Source organism: Neofelis nebulosa, chromosome 4 (genome assembly GCF_028018385.1).
Source record: "Neofelis nebulosa isolate mNeoNeb1 chromosome 4, mNeoNeb1.pri, whole genome shotgun sequence".
NCBI lineage: Eukaryota > Metazoa > Chordata > Mammalia > Carnivora > Felidae > Neofelis > Neofelis nebulosa.
Window position 1 is genome coordinate 141,570,486 of NC_080785.1, and position 24,869 is coordinate 141,595,354.

The following is a 24,869-nucleotide window of genomic DNA, read 5'->3' on the forward strand; positions in this document are numbered from 1 at the left end:
TCTTTCCATTGAGAAAGTGGAATGAATATTGCTTTATAGTTAAGATTGCCCTATATTTGGCATTACTAGCTATTCTTTCCAATTTAGGTTCACTATATCCTTCGTTGATGTTTTACATTTTAATATATAAAAAGCTTTAAACGCCTAAAGAGAGTTCCACAGTGAGTGCCATATGCTAGCTCATGAAAAGGTTTTATATAGTCATAAAGAGACATGCAGTTGGATGCCTACCTGATAAAGTTATTAATCTTTGGGTTTGAGTTTAAGACTTGTCTGAATCAGGGTTCTCCAGAGAAAGAACCAATTGGATATATATAAACTTATTATAAGTAATTGTTTCGTGTAATTATGGAGGCTGACAAGTCCTGAGATCAGCAGTTGGCAAGATGAAAACCTGGGGATGGTTGTGGTGGTGATGGTCAATGACATAGTTCCAGTCTGAATCCAAAGGTCTGTGAGCCACTAGAAGCAATGTTATAGTTCCATCTAAACATGGGCAGGCTCAAGATCTGCAAGAGCCTGTGTTTGAGTTTGAGTCTGAAGGCAGGAAAAAACCTATATCCCAGCTCAATGCAGTCGGGCAGGAAGAATTCCCACTTATGTGTGTGTGTATTTGGTGGTTGTGGGGGCAGCCTTTTGTTCTCTTCAGGCCTTCTACTGATTGGATGAGGCCCACTCACACTGGGGAGAGTAATCTGCTTTACTTAGCCAATCAATTTTTTATTTTTCTTAAAAATTTTTAATTCCAGGGGGCACCTGGGTGGCTCAATTGAGCATCTGACTCTTGCTTTCAGTTCAGGTGATGATCTTGTCGTTCGTGGGAATGAGCCCTGCAATGGGCTCTGTGCTGATAGCACAGAGCCTGCTTAGGATTCTCTCTCCCTCTCTCTCTCTGCTCCTCCCCTGCATACTCTCTGTCTCTCTCTCAAAATAAATAAATAAACATTGAAAAAAAACTTAGAAAGTTTTAATTCCAGTATAGTTAACATACAGTGTTATATTACTTTCAGGCATACAATATAGTGATTCAACAATTCTATACATTACTCAGTGCTCATCATGACAAGTGTGCTCTTAATTCCCTTCACCTATTTCACTCATACCCCTCACCCACCTCCCCTCTGGTAACCATCAGTTTTTTCTTTATAGTTAAGAGTCTGTTTCTTGGTTAGTTTTTCCCCCCCCCCCCCACATGATTGAAATCATATGGTATTTGTCTTTCTCTGACTTATTTCACTTAGCATTATACTATCTAGACCCTCCCTGTTTCAAATGGCAAGATTTCATTCATTTTTCAGGCTGAGTAATATTACACACACACACACACACACACACACACACACACACACACACACGTGATATATATATCACTATATATCACATCTTCTTTATCTATTCCTCTATCAATGGACACTTGGGCTGCTTCGATAATTTGACTATTGTAAATAATGCTGCTATTAACTTGGGGGTACATATATCTTTTTGAATTAATGTTTCTGTAAATATACAATAGTGAAATGGGTGGATTGTATAGTATTTCTCTTTTTGATTTTTTGAGGAATCTTCATACTGTTTTCCACAGTGGCTGCAAAAGTTTTTTGAATTCCCAATAGTGCATGAGGGTTCCTTTTTCTCCACATCATCACCAACACTTGTTTCTTGTGGTTTTGATTTTAGCCATTTTAAAAAGTGCAAGGTACTCTCTTATTGTGATTTTGATTTGTGTTTCCTTGATGATGACTGATGTTGAATATTGTTTCATGTGTCTGTCGGTCATCTGTATGTCTTCTTTGGAGAATTGTCTGTTAATGTCTTCTGCCCATTTTTAAATTGGATTATTTGGGGGGTTTTTGGTGTTAAATTTTATAAGTACTTTATATATTTTGGATTCTAACCCCTTTTTGGATATGTCATTTGCAAATATCTTCTCCCAATCAGTAGGTTGTCTTCAGTTTTGTTGACGGTTTCCTTCACTGTGCAGAAGCATTTTATTTTGATGTCCCAATACTTATTTTTATTTTGGTTTCCCTTGCCTCAGGAGACAGACATATGAAGAAAAATGTTGCTACAGCTGATGTCAGAGAGATTACTGCCTGTGCTCTCTCAGGGAATTTTATGGTTTCAGGTCTCACATTTAGGTTCTTTATCCATTTTGAGTTTATTTTTGTGTATGATATAAGAAAGTGGTCCATTTTCCTTCTTTTGTAGTTAACTGTCCAGTTTTCCTAATACCATTTGTTGAAGAGACTGTTCTTTTCCCATTGCACATTCTTGTTTCCTTTGTTGAAAGTTAATTGACCGTATAATGGTGGGCTTATTTCTGAGGTCTCTATTCTCTTCTATTGATCTATGTGTCTGTTTTTCTGCCAGTACCAGTTCCATACTGTTTTGATTACTACAGCTTTGTAGAATATCTTGAAATCTGGGATTGTGATGCTTCCAGTTTTGTTCTTTCTCAAGAATGCTTTGGCTATTCAGTGTTCTCTGATTCCATACAGATTTTGGGATTATTTGTTCTCGTTCTGTGAAAAATGCTGATGGCGTTTTGATAGAGATTGCATTAAATCTTTAGATTGTTTTGGGTAGTATGGACATGTTAACAATATTTGTTCATCCGATCCATGAGCATGGAATATCTTTCTACTACATTGTGTTGTGTTGTCTTCAGTTTCTTTCATCCGTGTTTTATAGTTTTCAGAGTACAGGTGGTTCACCTCCTTGGTCAAGTTTATTCCTAGGAATTTTATTATTTTTGGTGCAATTGTAAATGGGATTGTTTTCTTAATTTCTCTTTCTGATACTTCATTGTTAGCATACAGAATTGCAACAGGTCTCTGTATATTGATTTTGTACCCTGTGAGCTTATTAAATTCACTTATCAGTTCTGGTAGGTGTTTTTTTTTTTTTTTTTTTTTTTTGAGAAGTCTTTAGGGCTTTCTATGTATAGCATCATATTATCTTCAAGTAGTGCAGGTTTTACTTCTTCTTTGCTAATTTGGATGCCTTTTATTTCTTTTTCTGGTTTGATTGCTGTGGCTAGGCGTTCTAATACTGTGTTGAATAATAGTGAGGAGAATGGACGTCCTTGTCTTGTTCCTGACCTTAGGAGAAAAGCTCTCAGTTTTTCACCATTGAGGATGATACTAGCTGTGGGTTTTTCATATATGGCCTTTAGGATTTTGTTGTATGTTCCCTCTAAACCTACTTTGTTGAAGGTTGGTTTTGTTTTTGTTTTTGTTTTTGTTTTTGTTTTACCATGAATGTGTGTTGTATTTTGTCAAATGCTTTTTCTGTATCTGTTGAAATGATTGTACAGTTCTTATCCTTTCTCTTGTTGATGTGATGTTTCACATTGATTGATTTTTGAATACTGAATTACCCTTGCATCCTGGGAATTTGTGTGGAGGACTTTTGCATTCATGTTCACCCACAACATTGACCTATGGTTCTCTTTATTTGTAGTGTTTTTATGTGGTTTTTGTATTGGAGTAATGCTGGCCTTGTAGAATGAATCTGGAAGTTTTCCTTCCTTCTGTATTCTTTGGAATAATTTCAGAAGAACAGGTACCAACTCTTCCTTAAATGTTTGGTAGAATTCACCTGTGAGGCCGTCTGGTCCTGGACTTTGGTTTTTGGATATTTTTGATTCCTAATTCAATTTCATTGCTGATAATGGGTCTGTTCAAATTTTCTATTTCTTCCTGATTCAATTTTGGGATGTTATATGTTCCTAGGAATTTGTCCTTTTCTTCTAGATTGTCCAATTTGTTGGCATATAATTTTTCATAGTAGTATCTTATAATCCTTTGTATTTCTGTGGTATTGGTTATTATTTCTCCACTTTTCTTTCTGATTTTCTTTATTTGAGTCCTCTCCACCTCACCCCTTTTGGTTAGTTTGGCTAAAGGTTTATCAATTTTGTTGATTTTTTTCAAAGAACCAACTCCTGGTTTCATTGATCTATTCCACTGTTTTTTAGTTTCTATTTTGTTTATTTCTGCTCTAATCTTTATTATTTCCTTCTTTCTACTGGTTTGAGTTGTGTTTTTTCTTCTTTTTGTAGTTCTTTTATGTGTATGGTTGGGCTGTTTATTTGAGATTTATTTACTTATTTATTTTATTTTTTAATTTTTGAGATAGTCCTGAGTTGCTATCCCTCTTAGAACAGCTTTTACTGCCTCTCTAAGATTTTGTTCCATTGTGTTTCATTCTCATTTGTCTCCATGTATGTTTTGATTTCCTCTTTTATTTCTTGGTTGATGCATTCATTGTTATGTAGAACGTTATTTAAACTCCATGTTTTGTGTTTTTTCCAGATATTTCCTTGTGGTTGATTTCTAGTTTCCTAGTGTTGTGGTCAAACAGGATGCATGGTATGGCTTTGATCTTTTTGTATTTGTTGAGACTTGTTTTGTGGCCTAATATGTGATCTGTGTTTGGAGAATGTTCCATGTGCACTTAAGAAAATGTATTCTGTTGTTTTAGGATGGAATGTTCTGAATATATCTGTTAGATCCATCTGGTCCAATGTGTCATTCAAAGCCACTGTTTCCTTGTTGATTTTCTCTTTGGATCACTTACCTTTGTTGTAAGTGAGGTTTTAAAGTCCCCTACTATTTTTGGATTACTACTGATTACTTCCTTTGTGTTTGTTATTGTCTGCAGTGTGTATTTGGGTGCTTCCATGTTGAGTGTATAAACATTTAAATTGTTAATCTTTTTCGTGGCTTGTTCTTTTTATTATTTCTTTGTTTCTTGTTATAGTCTTTGTTTCTTGCTATAGTCTTTGTTTAAAGTCTATTTCATCCAATATAATTGTTGCTACCCCAGCTTTCTTTTCACTGCCATTTGCATTTCATGTATTTTAATTTCAATCTACATGTGTTTTTAGGTGTAAAGTGAGTTTCTTATAGGTAACATAGAGATAGGTCTTGCTTTTTTAAATCCATATCATCACCCTATGTCTTTTGATCTGAGTGTTTAGTCCATTTACATTCAAAGTAATTATTGATAGGTATGTACGAGTTGCCATTTTGTTACTTGTTTTGTGGTTGTTTTTGTACTTTTTTTTCTTCTCTTCCTTTCTCCTCTCACAGTTTGCTGACTTTCTTTAGTGATATTATTGAATTTCTTTCTTTATTATTTATCTATTATTGTTCTTTGACTTATAATTACCATTAAGTTTATATAAAACATCATATGCATATAGCAGTCTATATTAAGTTTGAACCCATTGTAAAAGCACTAAGGTTTTATCCCTCTCCATTCCTCACATTTAAATATATGGTGTCATACTTTATATCCTTTTATTTTGTGAATTCCTTGGCTGATTTTTATAGATAAACCTAATTTTACTGCTTTTATGCTTCTTACTTTTATTATTCCCTACTTATGATCTTTTTTTCCCACTCAGTGAGTCTCCTTTAACATTTCTTATAGGCCTGATTTACTGGTGATGAATTCCTTTAACTTTTGTTTGTCTGGGAAGCTCTTTATATCTCCTTCTGTTCTAAATGATAGCCTTGTTGGATACAGTATTCTTGGTTTCAGGTTTTTTCCTTTCAGCACTTTGAGTATATTGTACCACTCTCTTCTGGCCTATAAAGTTTCTGCTGAAAAATCAGCTGGTACCTTATGTAATTTTGCTTGTATATAATTATTTTCTCTTCTCTTGATGCTTTTAAAATTCCCTTTTTATCACTACTTTTTGCCATTGCAATTATTTTATGTCTTGGTGTGGGCTTCCTTGGGTTGATCTTCCTGGATCTGGATTTTTGTTTCCTTTGATTCAGTCATTTTTCACCTATTATTTTTTTCAAATACATTTTTGTGTCCTTTTCTTTCCCTCTCTTTTCCTTCTGGGATCCCTATAATGCAAATGTTATTACACTTGATGGTGTTGACGCTTTCCCTTAGGCTATTTTCATTTATGATGATGATGATGATGATGATGATGATGATGATGTTTTTTCTCCTGTTCAGCTTAATTGCTTTCCATTACTCTGTCCTCTGGGTTGCTGATCTGTTTTTCTGCTTCCTCTAGTCTACTATTTGTTCCTTCTAGGGTATTTTTCATTGAAATTATTGAGTTCTTCATCTCTAATTGGTTGTTTTTTATGTTCTCTTTGTGAAAGGTGTCACTGAGGTCCTCTATTCTTTTCTCAACTCTAGTGCATATCTTTATGACTATTACTTTAAATTCTCTATCAGGCATGTTACTCATATCCATTTCATTTACCTCTCTCCCTGTGATTTTGTCTTATTATTTCATTTAGGACATATTCCTTTGTCTTCTCATGTTGTCTAACTCTTTTTGTCTGTTTCTCTGTGTTAGGAAAGTCAGCCATGTCTCTTGCTCTTGAAAGTAGTGTCCTTATGAAAAGAGGTTCTGTAGTGCCCTGAACTGCAGTGTCTTATGTTCACCAGAATCTGGTGCTTCAGGGGTATTTCCAATGTGTGTTGCATGCACCTTGCTGAGTGAGTGAATGGGCCACTTTTTCCTTCAGTCTGTTTGTCTTCAATGGCTCTTTATTGTGGGTAGGGCTTAGACCCTGTGTTGTTAGTAGGTAAGTCGGGGGCTCTTTAGGCGTGAGTTGAATCAAACCAGGTGTTTGCTGGAGATGTGGTAGCACCAAGCTGTAGGGCACTTTCCTTGTGTTGTTCCCTGAGAAGCTTATATTGGTGGGCAGAGCCCGCAGTCAGACCAGATGTCAGCCTCTGACCAACTGCTAGGACCACCATCAGATTGGTGTGTGTGGCTCTCTTCCCCTCTCCCTGGGGCAGGAGTCACTTTGGAGTGATGCTGGCCACTGTCAGGGCTACTTGCACAATGCCAGGTTTTTGACATTGCTTTGGATGGGCTCTGGCCAAGGGTATATTAGAGGGAGCAGATCTACAGGAGAACAGAGGGGCAGGGTGTGGGATGCCAGTAAGGTGTGTACTGTTATGCTGTGGGAGAGGAACTACAACTGCCCAGGAAAAGTCCTGTTCAAGCCGAGATGGAGGGGCTGGGTTCACAGGACGATTCAGGGGTGGGGCATGCTCTTACCAAGCTGGGTGGAGAGTGTTCATGCTACACTCATTCCAGCAGATGTCCATGTATCTAGGCAGGGAAAGGGGGAGGGGATGCACCCACCAGCTCTTTTGTTCTTGGAGAAGTCTCCCAAAGATCCCTGCTTCTCCAGCATAGGCTCTGTGGTTAGGAAATAAGTCTCCTTCCTGTATACCCCAGGCTGTTTCCAAACTGTTGCTTCCATGGGCTGTTGCTCAGTGTGACTCTTTGTTTTGCTGTCTCTTTAAGGATGGAGACTCAGTTTCATATTGCACTTACCTCTCTCAGATCTGTGCCCATTGATTTTTAATGTTCCAGGTATTAAGCTCCACTGATTATAAGTTCTCATGAAGTGAGGCCCCTCTAGTTTTCAAAGCCAAATGTTATGGGGATTTGTCTTCCCAGTGTGTGTCCTGCATGCCTTAGGTACCTGTTGTGGGTGTCTCTTCCTCTCTCATCTTCATGCCTGCAGCATCCCTCCTGTGGACAGTCCCATGGGTTTATTTGTCTCCTGACTGTATCTCCACCTTTCCTACCCTCTTAGATGTGACCTGTTCTCTACATTTTGCTGTGGAGAATCTGTTCTGTCAGTCTTAAGGTCGTCTATTGGGTTATTTACACTGATGAGGGTGCTATCTAGGTGTATCTCTGGGAGGAGATGAGCCTAGAATCCTCCACTCCACCATCTTCTCTGGATCTCATCCTACTGATTTAAATGTTAAACTCAGGTAAATGCCCTTACAGACATACCCAGAATAATGTTTGACCAAATATCTGGGTACGCATTGGCCCAGTCAAGTTGATATATAAAATCAACCCTCACAACTTTTACAGAAACGTTGGTTTTATTCCTTTTTAAAAAAGATTTACATCAAGGCTACTTCCAAGAAAGATATGTATAAGATATTATAAGATTAACTTTATCATAAAAAGGTACCGGTCTGCTTGTTTGGTTTTTAAATTAAACACGTGTGGAGATTTGTTTTAGTACCTTCCCTGAGTATGAGATCTGTCTACATTCTTTGTCCATGAAGTAGGAAAATGGAGTTCAGGTTAACATGTTAAGTTCTGTATGGACACCATCTTTTGATTTTTAATACAAAGACATTTTAATGTAAAAATGAGCGGTCTTGAATAGAATGGAGTTGCATCTTATGTACATTGAACTTCTGCCATTTTAGCCATACAGAATTAGCAACAAATGACAAGAGTCATTTGTTGTCATGACAACAAATGACTCTGAATACCAATTCAAAGAATATAGGCCATTCTGCCAGAGATTCCCCTCAATGAATATGTGCTTCACGCCAAATGTGAGATGGGAGCTGGGAGTCAGTCTTATTGTCCTGAATCTCCTAGTAGAAGCATCTTAGTGCCAAGTGTGACTCCAGTACTTGTTGACATATTCTGTTGCACATTAAAAAACACAGTGTGTGTGTATACATATACACACACATGTGTAGTATATGTATAATATGTGGATATATACACATTTTTAAATGTGTTGCGATGTGTGTGTGTGTGTGTGTGTGTGTGTGTACGTGTATATCCAAGAAATTCACACTAATTAATTCATCTTATATTCAGCCGAAGAAATAACTATCTTTTCTTGTGCTAGGAGAAAGCCTTTGTTGGACTTCTGGAGAGGCTATGCCTTATTTCATTCTGTGGAGAATTGAAGAAATTTCCTTTTTTTAAATTTATTTTTTAAATATATGAAATTTATTGTCAAATTGGTTTCCATACGACACCCAGTACTCATCCCAAAAGATGCCCTCTTCAATACCCATCACCCACCCTCCCACCCCCCATCAGCCCTCAGTTTGTTCTCATCTTGAAGAGATTTCCAAGAGACCTTTTAAGCTCCAACTTAACAACTATCCCCAATTTAACATGCCACTGAGCTATTTTTGGTGGGCTGGGATTGAGACTTTCTTAAGAAGAAATGTTAACTGGAAATGTTTTCAAGAGCATTATGGTTTTAGGTTAGCTCTTTTCAACATGTGTTTCTCCTCCCTCCCTCCCTGCTGGAGATTATCTGGAATGGGAATCTGAGCTTTCCACTGTGTACATATGTATAGGGGGCTGGAGGGCAGATGTAAAGTGCTTCTTTAGGACTATCCTTGTGGGTAAGAAAGGCATCAGCTTCTTTATTTTTGGTATGTGGGAACATTCACTAAGCTGAGTCCCTTAAATTGGAGTTTATTAAATGGATGCCTGAGTAACTCAGTTGGTTGGGTGTTCAATTCTTCATTTTGGCTCAGGTCATGATCTCATGGGTCCTGGGATTGAGCCCTGTATCGGGCTCTGTGCTGGCAGTGTGGAGCCTGCTTGAGATATTGTCTCTCTCTCTCTCTCTCTTTCTCTGCCCCTTTCTTGCTCACACATGTGCACACACACACTCTCTCTCTCTCCAAATAAATAAATAAACTTTAAAAAATACACATAAAGTAAATGGAATAAGATACTGTACAAATAAAGAATAGGTTATGTAAATTTTTATGTAGTGAAAACAAATTTATAACAGAGATGCCTTATCTAAGATTTAGAAAGCCTATAGTATACCAGTGGAGGAGAAGAGTTTTCAAAAGACTTTACTGCACCAGGATGAGCATAGGAGGTAGCTGGACCAGGTGTGAGAAAAACAGGTAATGATAGCTGTGATTTAATAAGAACTTGCTTTGTGATAGTCACCCAACTCTTTGTAAATAAGTAGTGAACAAGACAGACAAGAACCATGCTCTCTTGGACCTCCCTTCTAATGGAAATGTTTAGAACAGAGGTAGGGGTGGGAATCAAGCAAATCAATGAAGAAAGTAAGGAAATGGGATGAGAGCCTTTAACAAAATAATAGATTAATGTAATAGTTGCTTGGTGGTGGCGAGGATGCTACTTAAGATTGGATGGTCAGGGAAAGCCTCTCTGAAGAGTTAGCATTTGAACTGAGACCCAAATGATTTAAAGATCCATGATTTCATGATGCAGAACTTTCCAGAGAGAGGGGATAACAAATGCAAAGGCCCTAACATGGCAATGGTAACAAAGTTGGATCAGTACTCAAGACCTCCTAGTACTGAACACTAATAAACATAAGCTGACCTCAAAGAGGTCATAAATGGGACCTCCTCTCACTTCTTAAATCGCTCCCTCAAATGAATAGCATGCTAAGGAATTCTGAGTGGGGACATTGTGAGAAAGCAGGATAGAATAAAAGTGTGGGGGCAAGAGCTGGAGCTCTGAATATCACTTTGGCTCACATTTGCTATTGCCTAATGTTGCAAAGAAGGCAGGAGAGAGAGAGAAGAAAATGCTTACCCTTCCCTGAGGAGTCACTTCTTGCAACTTAGAGGAGAAGAAGTGGAGATGGGGGAAGGAGGCTTTGTTGTATATCGACCCCACCTTTTAGTGACAACCACTGTGCTGGAATATGGCCTATCCGATTAGGAATTGCTCCTTGGATGGATGTGGGGGCCCAGGGAAAGGGAAAGCATGGCCGGCCTGCTACCCTCCTCCACACAGGTATTTTCCTGTCTATTTTAGGTGTGAGGAAGTCAAGCGCATAAAGGATCGGTTAACCTGCCCAACAAGCAAGAGGCAGAAATAGCATTTAAAAGACAGTGTGTTGGGTACAAAAGCAGATCATGTTGTTCTTTTTACAGATCAGGATCAGTGAATGAGTTTTTTATTTTTCTGCCTTAAAAGAACGTATTCGTATCCAAGAGTAAAAACCTCACAGACTCTGGTGGATTGGGCCCAATTAGTTTCATCACTGAGTTTAGATTTTTAGCTTATTTTTTTTTAAATCATCATAATAATTTACACACACACACACACACATATACATGTGTGTATGTATACACACACACACACACACACACACACAGAAGTCCTGTAGCAATTGACAGCTCTACTCTCTGAATTGAGAGGTGGGAGGTGAATTGGGAGGTGCTCACTTTCTATGGAGACACCTGACAGCTATCATAAATGGTCTGGTCCTCCCATCTGTGCCGGTAGAGACAAGGGCCAAAAGCCAAATTACTGTTCCTCATCAAACCTGTCTGCTCTCCTTCTCTTTTTTCTTTCTCCTTCTTTCCTTCTCTTCCTCTCTCCCTCTGCTTCCCAATGTCTTGCCCAGAGTCTACATTTTTGTTCTTCCCTTACATAAAAGGTTAATGTGTGAAGTCGGCCAGAGTTATAATTACACAGTTATTCCCCTTCCGGAGACAGTTTTGCAACTGATGACAAAAATACTCAGTCTCCATGGGTAACTAGTAAATATATTTTTAAAAGAGATGTACTTTCTGAGAATAGAGGCTCTTAATGATATATCCCAATTTATGACTGGTTATCTATTCCTTTGGTTCCAAATCCTGACTCTCTGTGTGTCCTCAATTTTAATTTAAAAATATTTATTGACTTCCAAGTATGAACACACTGAACTGAGTGGTGTTTAGGACTGGGGTCTACTAAATAATGTATTAATGTGTGCTCTGAGGTCAGCTTTGTGAGTTTCTTTGAAGACAAATGCATTCTATCCAATATTTTAACTGATAAGAATAAAAATGATAGCTACCAAGTTTGAATGCTTACCGTGTGCCAGACTTTGTGTGTGTTTTACACAGATTACCTCATTTCTGCCTCACAACAATCTGCTTAGGTGGATATTTTCATTTTCATTTTGCAGTCAAAGAAATTGAAGCTGAGAAAGGTGATGTGGATGTCAAGGTTGCATCCAAATTAAGTGCCAGAGGCTGGATTTGAACCCCTGTCTGTCTAAATCCAAAGCCTGGACATCTGATCTCTGAAAGACTCCAGTTAGAATCCTAGGGGGTTGAGGAATGGCTGTCTTTAGAGAGTTTGGCCCGGGGTGCTATAATGCTGGTCATCATTCTGACATGTGATATCAGAGCAGGGGTCTGAGTGAGCCTGGAGCCCTGGAATTCTAGAGTCTAAAGCTTTTCTCTTAGTTAATGTTGCTAAAAATTACCTTAGAAAAGGCAGTTGGATAGGAAAGTTCTCAAGAGTGTCTAAATTTGATGATGTAAATCCCCGTAAATGTAGAGTAACTGTGCTTAGGGCCCAGGAGAATATGACAATGAGAGGAAGAAATAAAAGAGATCCAACTTAAGGGAGAGAAAGGAAAATGAAAACATCTTATGAAGAATAATCGGAAGCAGAGTTCCATAAGAAAGCGGAATGGTAAATAGACTAATGCCAAGGGGAGCCGAAGACAATGATATCTGGATTAGATCATTTAGGAGCTGCCTAGAGGCCACAGCCATAGGCACTCTATAAATTCATGATGATGGTGATGATGGTGTACAGCAATATTCAGGAAGTGCAAACGAGGGAAAAGATGAAAAGAAAGTGGCTGAGTTGCATTACATCATAAATCCAGGAGAAAAATATTCTCTCTTCATATGTCAAGGATAAAATTGTGCCTCGAGTCCTCTCTTTCATCTGGCATACCTTATTCCCATAAAGGAGCACCCTGGAGGAAGTTCATACGAGGACCAAAAATGAGTATATCACAAAAATGTCCACTAGTAGGAAAATCCATTTGACTTTCCTTCTTGCTGGGGTTTTACTATAGGCAGAAACTTGAAGGAGGAAAAGAAGGAACGGGGCGGGGGGGGGGGGAGGATAAGGAAGGAAAAAAGAATTACAATTTCTAGATTTTTGTGGCATCCCATTGCTATTAAGTTCCAGTAAAGGGGACCCATGGATACATACATTATGTAAGGTATGAATAAATGAATTTTATGGGGCTTTCAAGGAATGCCTTTTTGGAATTTCTTTTTTGGAAAAGAAATGGACCCTCCTGGTTTGATAGCCTTATAGTTTGGGCCAATGTGCCATGTTTTGGCTTTGGAAAGAGCAGGCCCATTCAGGAGCCAGTCTGTTGAGATGTGACCCAAGCATAAAGATGTGCTTTCTGTGGGCACTGGATTCACCTTATATCCACTCAAAACTCAGCACCAGGGTAAACTCGCTTCTACTCAATGCCTAAAGTATGCAGGTGATGGCTGTTCCTCATGGTGCCCCAGCTGGATGGACATGCCAGCTTGAAAAGAACAGAAGCAGTTATTATGATCTTCTCTACAAGATTTCAAAGAGCAGTGTGTTGATGGGTCCAATGAAACGAGACTTAGATTAAAATCCAGCATATCTACCGAATATCTGCCCTGTGCCAGTATCTGTATCTGGTGCTTTCATATATATTACATTATCTAAATTTTTTTAACATTTATTCATTTTTGAGAGACAGAGAGAGAGAGAAAGACAGAGCGTGAGTGGGGGAGGGCAGAGAGAGAGGGAAACACAGAATCTGAAGCAGAGTCCAGGCTCTGAGCTGTCAGCACAGAGCCTGATGCAGGGCTGGAACTCACAGACAGCAAGATCATGACATGAGCTGAAGTCGGGTGCTTAACCGACTGAGCCACCCAGGTGCCCCAGTATATATATTATGATATTTAATCTTAACAATGCAAATATATCTATTAACATATTAAAGTTATAAAAATTTCATGTTACAACAGCGGCATAAATCCTGCTGGAGGGTTTACAAGTTTATACTTCACCACTTATCTGGTAAGGACTCATTGGGGGAGATTTGGTAGTTTCTTAAAGACTGGGTGGTTTGAGTACCCAGATATCTGTAGGTCGGCTTTTCCTTTGCTTCCTTCTAGCTCAGTTGTTTGTTCTCAGATATGTACCATCGGTCTTGAATAAACAAAGCAACAGAATTCATACCCTACAGGTTTTAAAATTATCTTCAGTGTTAAGTTTGACTATATGCAACATTTGCGTTAGGCCCTAGCTATAGAACTCAAGTGTCCCTGAAGATACGATTTTACTGTATTGGTGTATAGGCTGCTTAGATCCTTGAGAATGCCTTGGAGTTTTTATTTACTATATATGTAATATATGTTCCTGAATCCTCCATTCTATCTCATTCTTTTATGCATACCCTTGCTATATGGTACATCTTTATTGGTGACAGGTTTAATTTACAAATATATAACATATTGGTCTGAGGGTGATAAACTTTTAATTTAGTTAAAGTTCTTCTTTTTATTTTATGTACTTCTTTAAGAATGTAATTACCATGTTATGCTGTATTGATTTTTAATAATATAACTCAACTAAAAAAAGACATAAAAAGCCCCCACATTCCAGTGGAGGTTATGCCCATATTTTGCTGGGTGATCTGTAGAGCAAAGCACTAAAGCCATTAAGTGCTTATCACCTGCCTCAAAATCTTCTGCGAGATGCTTATCATATAAGTTACAAGGCTGTTCCTTAATTTTCTTCTTATATGCTTGTTTCAGATACATTGCCAATAGTTTAAAACTGCATTACAAAGTAGCAACTGTTGCCTAGCGCTGTGTCTTTTTTGGTATTTGACACTAACAGATCGACACTTTTATTTTCAGTATGTTGCCATATAAATTTATTAATTACTCAAGTAGTTTCTGAGGTTGTCCCAGACTTTGACCTGTGAATTAACTAATGGAATTTCATTTAAAGCAATGTGAGGGCTCTTGAAAATTTCTGGGATGATTCAGTTTGTTTCTGGTCTGTGTTTATGGCATTTAAAGGAAACCAAAGTTCAGATGTAAATGAATAAACATCAGCATTGGATGATATTTGTGTCACATACATAAGTGCTGGGGCCACATGTGGTTCAGTCTTAAGATAGCAAATTATCGAAAAATATTTCTAAATTTTACTTATGTCTCTTTAAGAACTTTGAAAATTATTTTATTCATTGCACAGCTATTTTTTTTTAAACCAGCTCCTGGTTTCATTAATCTGTCCTATTGTTTTGTTTTGTTTTTGTTTTGTTTTTAGTTTCTATATCATTTGTTTCTGCTCTGTTCTTTATTATTCCCTTTCTTCTGCTGGCTTTCGATTTCATGTGTTCTTTTTCTAGTTTCTTTAAGTGTAAGGTTGGGTCATTTGAGATTTTTCTTGCTTCTTGAGGTAGACCTTTATTGCAATATACTTCCATCTTAGGACTGTTTTTGCTGCATCCCAAAGGTTTTGGACCATTGTGTTATCATTTTCACTTGTTTCCATGTGTGTTTTTAACTTCTTCTTTGATTTCCTGGTTGACCCATTCATTGTTTGGTAGCATGTTGTTTAACCTCCGTGTATTTGTGGTCTTTCCAAGTTTTTTCTTGTGGTTGACTTCAAGTTTCATAAAATTGTGGTCAGAAAATAAGTATGGTATGATCTCAGTCTTATTGTACTTGTTGAGGCCTGATTTGTGACCTAGTGTGTGATCTGTTCTGGAGAATGTACCATATGCACTTGGAAAGAATGTGTATTCTACTGATTTAGGATGGAATGTTCTGAATATACCTGTTCAGTCTACCTGGTCCGGTGTGTCACTCAAAGCCATTGTTTCCTTGTTGATTTTCTGCTTAGATTATCTGTCCACTGATGTAAGTGAGGTGTTAAAGTCTCCTACTATTATTGTATTATTATCACTTCGTTCCTTTATGTTTGTTATTAATGGTTTTATATATTTGGGCACTTCTGTGTTGAGGGCATAAATATTTACAATTGTTAGAGCTTCTTGGTGGGTTGTCCTCTTTATTATGATACAGTGCCCTTCTTCATCTCTTGTAACAGTCTTTGTTTTAAAACCTACTTTGTCTGGGGGTGCTTGGGCGGCTCAGTTGGTTAAGCATCTGACTTTGGCTCAGGTCATGATCTCATGGTCTGTGAGTTCAATCCCCACATCGGGTTCTGTGATGGCAGCTCAGAGCCTGGAGCCTGCTTCAGACTCTGTCTCTCTTTCTCTCTCTCTCTCTCTCCCCCAGTCTTTCTCTCTCTCTCTCTGCCCCTCCCTGACTCATGCTCTGTCTCTGTCTCTCTCAAAGATAAACATTTAAAAAATTAAAAAAAAAATCTAGTTTGTCTGATGTAAATATGGCTACTCTGGCTTTCTTTTGACAACCATTTGCATGATAAATGTTTCCATTCCCTGAGTTTCAATCTACAGGTGTCTTAAGGTCTGAAATGAGTCTCTTGTAGGCAACATATAAGTGGGTCTTGTTTTTGTTTTGTTTTGTTTTGTTTTTTTATCCATTCTGACACATTATATCTCTTGATTAGAGCATTTAGTCCATTTATATTCAGAGTAATTATTGATAGATATGTATTTAGTGCCATTTTATTTATTGTTTTGTCATTGTTTCTAGGGATTTTCTCTGTTACTATCTTATCTTTGTCACTTTTGGTCTTTCCTTTCCATTCAAAGGGTCTCTTTTAATATTTCTGGCAAGACTGGTTTAGTGGTCACAAACTCCTTTAGTTTTTGTTTGTCTGGGAAACTATCTCTCTTTCGATTCTGAATGACAGCCTTGCTGGATAGAGCATTCTTGGCTGCAGATTTTTCCCGTTCAGCATGTTGAATATATCATGCCACTCCTTCCTCACTTGCCAACTTTCTTCTGAGAGATATGTAGCTACACTTTTGGGTTTTCTCTTGCAAGTCAAAGACTTCTTTTGTCTCCTTACTTTTAGCATTTTTACTTTATCACTATATTTTGCAAGCTTAATTACAATATGCCTTGGTGTTGGCCTACTTTTGTTGATTTTGATGGGAGTTCTCCATGCCTCCTGGATTTGGATGTCCTGATAATGGAATTTTTCAGTTATTATTTCTTCAAATGAATTTTCTCTCTCTTCTTCTTCTGGGATTCCTCTACTACCAATGTTGTTATTTTTGTTGGAGTCACTGAGTTCCCTGCACATGGCAATGATTCTTAAAATCCCCTTCCATTCTTCTTCTCTTTCTAGTGATCTTTCACTTTATACTACTCAGGGGCCAGTACTCTCTTTTTTTTGTCCCTTCACTTTCATAGCTATACTATATCTATTAAGGCTGCAGATTTAGGCTTTTTTTCCCTCTCATTTTCATCCCAATCTTCCAGTTCTGTTTTTGTTATCAATCACATAATTCTGCATCACAAAAATTAATAGTTCTCCTAGAAAGGGAGTGAAGGGAAAGGCCAAGCAAAATAAATTTCTTTTCTGGGGGAATGGAAGGTTTGGAACACTAACATTGTAACTAAATTTGTCTTCAGTGTGCTTAAAAAAATTGATTAAATACAATGCATATTAAATTCGTTGTTAATACCAAGCTGAGAATAAAGAATTATTAATTCCTTTGAAAATAAGCTCCATGTTCAGAGTGAATTTAATAAACAGGAGGAGTAGAAGCCAAGAAGAATGGAATTCATTAATTTCGGACAGATGTAGAGTAGAATATCAGAGAAAATCCAGCAGATCACAAAATTGTAATATAGTTAGTGAACAAATATGCACCCTCAGGGAAAAATGATCAGGGGGTCACTGAGGACATTGAATAATAAGGCAATTCTGTAGCACTAATGAAGACCAAGCGGAATTCAGAAATAAATTAAGAGAAATGGCATGACTTCCTTTCCTCCATATGCATCCTGGAAAGACATTTTCTAGCTCTTGCACTCAGTTTGTAAGATTCAGGAAAACTTCAGCTATCTTTGGAAGATAGTCACAGGTATGATTGATCACTTTTGAAAAGAAATAGCTGAGGTGTGATTTTTACGAGAGAGGATGGCACCTAAGAGCTATCCCTCTGTCTTCATTTGCAGCTTTAAGAAAGAACTGATTGAGGGGCACCTGGGTGGCATAGTCAGTTAAATGCCTGACTTCGGCTCAGGTCATGATCTCATGGTTTGTGGGTTCGAGTCCCATGTTAGGCTCTGTGCTGACAGCTCAGAGCCTGGAGCCTGCTTTAGATTCTGTGTCCCCTCTCTCTCTGCCCGACCCACCCCTGCTCATGCTCTCTCTCTCTGTGTCTCTCAAAAATAAACAAATACTAAAAAAATTAAGAATGAAAAGAAGTAACTGATTGATAGAATAGGCATATTTGGTTAGTCATTGGGAAAAAAAATTGCCACATGACTTTAAATGGCAGAAAACATTTATTTAAATAGACAATACATTGAATCACATTCTGAGGAAGTCTTAGGAAATAACTTTTATTTTTGGGCTCTTGCTGTGAAGGCAGGAATAAGAATGCTCTGGGTTGATATGTGTAAGGTTTTTTCCTGCTCCAGAGTCCATGATTTTATGAAGTGCCTTAAAAAATCTATTCCCCAAGATTGCACAGAACACATTCATTCCTCTTTGTGGATACATGTGATTTATTTCTTGTTTCTGGAACTTACTACTTACACTTCAACTAAGTTCATGAATATTTCAAATCAATTACCTAATCAATAGGGAAATTTTTTCCTATTATGTTTGGCTACTTTAACATTTAGCCAAGTCAGAATGGTAAAATAAGATTCTACCAAATGTTATAGCCTAGCTTTGTGTGTGTATGTGTTTTTTAAGTATTTGCTAGTGTACATTTTTTGTTAAAGAGAGGTAAGTTTCTTCAACACAGCATCCTAAATTGCAATTGTTCTTGCCTTATTTTGAAATAAGCAGCACATCTTTTAAATGTGTATCCAAGTTTTATTTATTTATTTTACCACTATCTCTCTCTCTTGATAACTAGAGAAATGTATAGATACTTACCTTAACCCCAGTGTGTTAGGATTGAGGTAGACTATAAACTTAACTTTATGTCCTAGAAATCTGCTATAGTGGTGTACTCTAAATTAGAACCCTCATAATGTTACCTTCCTTGGATGAGAAGAAAAGGATGAATACTGTGTCTCTCTTGCTTTTCATGGCATGGTTATGTTTTTCGTTAACACAGAGAAAAGGAAGTTCATTATTGGTTTCCCTTCATTTCATTTCAGACAAGTGTAGGATTTTTACTAAGCTTGCAAGAAATTATATACAGACCATTTGGGGAAGTAGTGCTATAAATAGTTAAGGTTTCTAGTTATCCATAGTTACCCAGTTATCTAGCTATTAGTTGGCCTTTTGAATTTCAGTTTGGGGAGTGAATGTTCAAAGGGTTCAATACCCAGTAGGACAAGAACTCGTAGACTGAAGGGACTTTGTTCTGGTTGCTTTAGAGGGCAAAGTATTTCCCAGACTTGCAGACTTATTTTGGTTGGGAACACAGAAATGATAATTTTATCTCTGGGTGGCGTTTATAAGGAACTATTTATAATGGTAGAAATCTCCCTGTGGATTGTTTTTATTTAATATTCTTCTATCGGATAGATTTGTACCTTGATACTATTTTAAAATAATGAAATGGTTGTTTCATTTTCCTTCAATGAGGCAAAAAAAAATCCACCTTATAAGGCTTTCTTCCCTGTGGCTGTGGCATCACCTGAATACCTCAAAGCCATGGTTTTAGTTCAGCCCCCAAGTCAGAGAGAATTCTCTCTGGCTCCCCTTTTTAGCTGGAGTTTCCCAGTCCTAGCTTACTATCACACTGCCTGGGGAGCTTTTTAACTCCATTCCTACTAGTGTTTGTTGGTTTGTTTGTTTGTTTGTTTATTTAAAATATGAAATTTATTGTCAAATTGGTTTCCATAAAACACCCAGTGCTCATTCCAACAGGTGCCCTCCTCAATACCCATCACCCACCTTCTCCTCCCTCCCACCCCCCCATCAACCCTCCGTTTGTGTTTTAAATCATATTTTCTTCCTCCCTGACTCTCTGGGAGCAGAGCCAATACTCAGCCTGGCTTTGGAATGCTTGACCACTGGGCACTCAAATGAAAATCTCTGGTGCTTCTAAGATAGTATTCTGCCCCATAGATTTCTCTAGTCTGGAGATCAGAGTAGTGGGGAACTTAAGTTCTTAGTAGCACCCCTGACAATTTAAAGAGGTGCGTCAATGGGGAAACAGGTCTTCCCAGCTGGAATGGACAACTGGGTTATAGCGATGTTCTTCTGCTCTTACACTACCAGACTGCATGGAAAATCATTCAGATGACTTAAGCTAATGACTTCTCTAGATATTTAATCCATGTTAATTTGAGTTTTCATTCTTTCAGGTTGTGTGGACGCTCATTTTTTTAAACGCCTGTCTCCTTTGCCTGGCAAGGTAAAAAAGACACATAAAAACTCATTTGATGTCTCTAGATTTTTTAATAGGTTTAAGCAACTTTCCTATTTGCCATTTGAATATGAAAGACTTCAAATATCAAAAATTTCATATATACCTTGAAAAGAAGCTTATGTGTGTCATTGACTGCCTAGTTGATAAAATGACTTTGGTTATGGAGAATACTCACAGTGTATGAATGAAAACTCCCGATTTGGGTGTTATTTGGGCCAAGCTAGAAGAGAAGTCACATTCTGAATTATTTTTTTCTCTGGTGGGAGATCAATACTGTCTAGACATGGTCTCATTATGACTTTGCATTGACTAGGGCAGACTCGGTCAACAGTGGGGCTGAGATTCCTGTAATCCAAGCTGCTGGTAGGAAATTTGTGTTGCCCCTAATTACAGAGACCTTCAGATTCACTGGTGTCAACTCTGTGTATCCCAGCATCATCCCGCTCAACTGTAGGGTTATCCTAGAGGACAGCATATGCCAACTCCTGACTTTTTAGAAAGACTCTGAATCCTTGAAGTCTTGGGAGCTGCTCTCTAGGATTTCCTAGCATGCTTGGTGACAGTTGCATAGGGCATGAGAGGAACCTTGGAGCTTTTGAATTCTCTGTGGTTTCTAAAACTTTTAAAACCAGAGATAGTAATACCACTCATATGTAAAGGCCTTGGTCCACTTCTGCAAGCCCAGCTATATTCCCTGTCATACAGATGCCTCCACATTAATTTCTGCCAATAATATCTTCATGTATGGAAATGTCACCAGTTTTATATTCAGATTAACTCTCATTTATGAGAAATTTTCATCTATTTGAATATATTTTTAAATTGGGAAGTTTATGACTCCTCTCTTAGGATCAGAACTTAAAAATCATGTCTTTTCTCTGTTAGATATTCAGACTCCTGGCCGTGCTGCTCTGCATGGAATCTTAAATCCTTCATTTGTGGTTATTTGTTGGCATTTTGCAAGAGAGTGAAGCAATGTCTGAGCCAGTAGAGGCCAGAGGTGGCCCAGCCTGACTGGGTTTTCAACAGTGCAATAAATGTTATTTGTCTAGCATCTTTACTTTTAAACTTTGGGAAGGATTATCATAGACATTGAGAAATAATGCTGATTATACAAAGGATTGCTCATGATAAAAGATCTCTTTCTGGAAATTTAAGTGTTCTAGTAGATTAGCATTATTGATCATTCTCTTTCCACATAGTCTACAGATGATCTTAGAATCCTGAAACTATTATTCTTCCTTGTCTAGTGTAATTATCAGAACAAGGAATAATCTAATTAAAAGACAACAAGGATGTGTTCTAATTGTTCTAATAAATTATGTTAATACTCAGTGCATTTAGTAACTTTTCAACAGGAATTTATTTAATGGGTTGACAGCTTGTCCTTTACCGCCACAATCTTAACTTTCATTTCTTCTAAACAAGACCAGTTACAGTAGGATAGTTAACTATCCAAAAATCTGTTGGGTCATTAGGAGAATCTAAGGTTCCATATAGTATGTATGGATGAAAAAATGGGTTTGGAGTTTTCTAGATAAAATAATGACCCAACACAGAAGAGGGTAGAGTAATGACCAGTAGAGTTTAAAGTAAAAATCTGCAACTGACAGTTTCAATGAAGACAGTGGGCTGGCTTTTCATTTGTTTTTTTAATTATCAAATGTAGTGCTGCATGATAATATGATACTAACTCATATAATTGTGCTTGCTTAATTTTAGGCACTTTATACAAATCTATTAGACACCATATTGTTTATTACATATATGAAATAGTGCCTTCATTAAAGTAATGTCATGACGAGGCAACAATTCAGGACATCACTTCTGATAGCCCATATGTTTTCTACAGAAGATGCCAGTCTCCCTGCTTATTTGAACATAATTCAGATATAGTTTGTTGTGTAACTGGATGAGAAAGGCCTCAAGGCAGTGTGGAAAAAGATGTCAAGAAGGACCTGGGGAGAAATAAAACACTGTGTAGAGAATGGAGGGAAGCATACAGATAAGTTCTAAATAAATACCGGCTCTCAAAATATTTGAGAAAAGCAGATTCCCAGGTTGATTAGGGTTATTCTCCCTTGACATAATAATCTTTTAAATTTAATTAACATGCCTTCAGATAGGAAGGTATTTTAGTTCTTATCAAGACTAGAAAGTGTTTTCAGGAGGGACATTTTCTCACAAGGTAGTAATTTTGTGGGAATAATTTTCCACTTTTGGAAGCCTGATCCATTCAAATTGTCAAGTTCACCAAAGAGTATGGGATTGGAACATATACAGATCCCAGTTTATACTCATGCAGTTAACTTACTTTAGAACAGTAGCCACAGAGAGAAAACAAAACAACACACACACCATAAAAGAAATGGGAATTAAAAGAAAATTATCTTCGGTGGCAAAGGAATGCAAGCAAATGTCTTCACATTCTGATGTGCATGAGCTAAACAGGTTGACGATGTTTGGTTCCTTGCTCCCCGTCTGTTAATGTTCCAGTTCACTTCTTCATTTTCAATGGGAAACTTTCATATGCTCTTTTTCTGTTCTAAAAAGGTGACATTTCTTTCAAGTCCATCAGGCTTGCAGATTTCTTTCCTTTAAAAGGAGATTGAATGCTATGGAGCTCCTAATGCAACTGAAGACCCCTCACCACCAGCTCTGAATTAGATCAACTACCCAGTGTGTCTTCTCTTCCTTGTTTCCAAGGCATGGCCAATGTCTGCCTTTGAGAAGCAGCATGAATGTGGCACTCATTTCTTTTCTCTTCTTCTTTTTTGTTTAACTTTGACAATTTTTTTTATTGTGGAAAAATATAAATAACATAAAATTTTCCATTGTAAGCGTTTTTAATATACAATTCGGTAGCAATAAATATGACTTTTAAAAATGATTTGGACTGAAAAGGAAATAACACTGTGCCCAAATAGGCACTCATGTTGCACATGGAGGTTTTTATTTCTTTTTATTTTTTATTAACAAAATTTTTTTAATTTTTATTTTTTGAGAGAAGAGAGAGAGAGAATGCAAGTAAGGGAGGGGCAGAGAAAGAGAGAGAGGGAGACACAGAATCCAAAGCAGACTCCAGGCTCTGAGCTGTCAGCACAGAGCCCGACATGGAGTCCTAACCCCAGGAACTGTGAGATCGTAACCTGAGCCGAAGTCAGATGCTCAACCGACTGAGCCACATAGGCACCCCATGCATAGAGGTTTTTAAATTTTATTCTGCTTTTTATTTCTATACGCTTGCTGAAATTAATTTTCACTGAAAATGTGATACTAGTTATAATCAGTGATACCCATCTATATGAAACCCAAACAGACTTCCACCTAGATTCTAGAACATAATGTAGATGCTCATAGTGGATGGGAGAGGGGTATGTTGCGGGGAAAGGGGTCAACATGATAAATGGTTGTGAGGGATAGGGATATTTCTCTCTGAAGGTCCTGTGGACATTTCTGGAGCTCAGAGCATAATTTTGACATGGTGTACCCAAACCTGATATTTCTTTTTCAGCTGTTAGAAATTTTTATTTAGTAAATAATGCAAAATACATTTGACAAAAACTGACAAAATCTGGAGAATTCAAAGCTACAGGAAAGCTGAAACACCTCACTTAACAGGCTGCCATCTAGCCATTGACTCCTGCCATGCTCCTTCCCTCACCCATTGCAGAGACCCTGAAATCATTCCGCAGGAAGGATGGAGTGTGTTTACAATAGACTGCGAGAGGCAGGGACTCAGCTGAGTCTTCTAATTTTATTGGCTGTTAACACTTCCTTCCTACCAGTACAGAAACTAAGTTTTGATATATAGGAGAATAAAGATAATGAGCCATTGAAAAGCTACATTTAAAAGTGTGTCCTACTAGCTGTCATTGTTTGAATATTATATTCACCAGTTTCATCTATTTTGCAGTTCTTTGGGGGTACCTGGGATGAAGTTTAAACTCCTTAGGAGAGGATGAAGGCCTCCTGCACCCCCTTACCTGTGTTTCCATCTTCTCCCCTTATGCCTAGAAATGTTCTGTACTTCAGTCTGGTATTACTTCATATCATGTCCCAAACATGCCATGTTCTCTTCTCTTAGGGCTTTTGCACATGCTTCCCCCTCTCCTTGGAAACTCCTTTAACTATTGAACCTTTAGAATTCAGCTCACAGATCTCTGAGAAGCTTCTGCTGATTCTCCCAAGCAGTACAGCTCACTCTCTGTGCGTCAGCACCGTGACGATTACATACTTGCATTTTTGTACTTAAACATGTAATTATTATTACATGGCTATTCCTCCTGCCAGAATCAGAGTTCCTTATAGCCTTGTGATGGTTCAACTCAACAGGATCCAGTTTATTATGTATATATATTTTTAGCTTTTTCTACATGTCTTATTTTGTTTTAATGTTTATTTATTTTTGAGAGAGAGAGCGCAAGCAGGGGAAGGGCAGAGAGAGAGAGGGAGACAGAGGATCCAAAGCAGGCTCTGTGCTGACAGCAGCCAGCCCTATGTGGAGCTTGAACTCATGAACTGTGAGATCATGACTTGAGCAAAAGTCAGACACTCAACTGACTGAGCCACCTAGGCACCCCTCTACCTGTCTCATTTCTGAATTTCTGCTAAGACTTAGGAACTTAAGGCTTTCAAGTACTGAATGAAAATGATAGTCAACCCAGAGTTAACTCAGAATGCTATAACCAGTGAAAACATCCTTTAGGAATGAAAGGGAAGTCAAGATTTTTTTTTCAGATGAAGGAAAACCAAGAGAATTTGTGACCAACAGAGCTACTCTAA

The 24,869-nt window shown here is 37.8% G+C and overlaps 1 protein-coding gene across 5 annotated transcripts in view; it reads left to right on the forward strand.

The window, feature by feature from the left end:
- Positions 1 to 24,869, forward strand: part of FHIT (fragile histidine triad diadenosine triphosphatase) — a 1,415,554-nt gene that overhangs the window by 343,439 nt on the left and 1,047,246 nt on the right. For 4 of the 5 annotated variants that reach the window (XM_058726336.1, XM_058726335.1, XM_058726341.1 and 1 more), the window contains one exon: positions 20,020 to 20,069. The exons of the other annotated variant lie outside the window; for it this stretch is intronic. The gene's annotated coding sequence lies outside the window, so the exon portion shown is untranslated. The remainder of the gene's footprint in view (positions 1 to 20,019; positions 20,070 to 24,869) is intronic. 5 annotated transcript variants of the gene reach the window in all.